General features: G+C 44.8%; 1 pseudogene; it reads left to right on the top strand.

Annotated features, from left to right (window-relative positions):
- Positions 1-515: 515 nt before the first annotated feature.
- Positions 516-609, top strand: LOC123947736 (annotated as a pseudogene).
- Positions 610-1,615: the final 1,006 nt, after the last annotated feature.

Below are 1,615 nucleotides of genomic sequence, written 5' to 3'. Positions count from 1 at the left end.
TAATGGGGACTCTGAGCGGCACCCGTCCACGGCTGCCACAGGTGCCGTCACAGTAGAGTATCATAATATACACCAGACACAGCCCTCAGTGACTGACAGATCAGGCAGGCAAAATTCAAGATCTCCTGCTGAAGATTAACGGACAATAATCAACACCTATATCCAGAAATTAGAGAACAGACCTTGCAAAGCACACGTGGGACTTTTATAAAAATCACACATATGTAGTAGGTCACAAAGCCACTGCCAACCCATACAAAGAACTGCGAGTTGGTCATATAAAATAAAATTAGAAATAAATCATAAAACTTTGGAGGGTGTTTGGATGGCTCAGTCGGTTAAGCAACTGCCTTTGGCTCCGGTCATGATCCCAGGGTCCTGGGATCAAGCCCTGCATCAGGCTCCCTGCTCAGCAGGAAGCCTGCTTCTCCCCCTTCCACTCCCCCTGCTTGTGTTCCCTCTCTTGCTGTGTCTCTCTGTCAAATAAATAAATAAAATCTTAAAAAAGAAAGGAAAGCTTTGCGCAGTGGCAGTATCGTAGCCAATGAGGTTTATCCGAGGCGCGATTATTGCTAATTAAAAAAGAAAGGAAGGAAGAAAGAAAAATAGAAGGGAGGAAACACAGCTGGATCTTGGGGAAGACTGGCAAACCAGGCAGACCTCTGGCAAGAGCGGCTGAGGACATAAAGGACGTAAAGGAGAACACAAAAGGCATGTCCAGAAGAAACAAAAAGAACGCAACACAGCTAGAGCAGAGGTTCAAAAATAAGGGGAGAGCTCACTCGTACAGTTAGTCTTTCACGCCTCATTCTATAATACAGTATTTATTTAGTTTAGGCTAAAACACAAATCTCTTGCCTGTAGTAGCAGCAATGACTAACACAGAGGACTTACTGCAAGCCATTCCCTGCACCTGCCCTGTTCTCTCTGGCCTCCCTACCTTTGGCCAGGCTGTTTCCTCAGCTTAAAACACCCTTTTCCTCTTATGTCTCCTTCAAGGTTTGGCTGAAATGCAAATCCGCTAACTGTTCCTGCCAGTAGCATGCCCATTATTCACTGTACCCCTCTTCCTTACCAAGAGAACTGTAATTTTGTTCAGGATGATAATATGACTCATTGAAAATGACCACATCTACAATACTATATTCCTAGGCTCCTCTGCATCTCACAGTGGCGCATGACATGATGTTGGCCAATGAGATATAAGTAGATATTTGCTAGGCATATCCTTTGAATTTTTAAAAATCTATCTACCCATCCATCTATCCAGCCAGCCAGCCAGCCACCCATCCATCTGTACATCCATCTACCTATCCAACCATATATCCACATATTGATCCATCCATCCATCCATCAATCCATCCACCCATCCATCCATCCACCCACTCATCTATCCATCCGTCCATCCATCCATATATCCACATATCGATCCATCCATCCATCCATCAATCCATCCATCCATCCATCCATCCATCCATCCATCCGTCCATATATCCATCCACCCATCCATCCACCTATCCATCCATATATCCACACATCCATCCATCCATCCATCCATCCATCCATCCATCCATCCATCCATATATCCACACATCTATCCATCCATCGATCCATC

This window comes from Meles meles, chromosome 7 (genome assembly GCF_922984935.1).
Source record: "Meles meles chromosome 7, mMelMel3.1 paternal haplotype, whole genome shotgun sequence".
NCBI classification, from domain to species: Eukaryota; Metazoa; Chordata; class Mammalia; order Carnivora; family Mustelidae; genus Meles; species Meles meles.
This window is presented reverse-complemented; position numbering and strand designations above follow the sequence as displayed.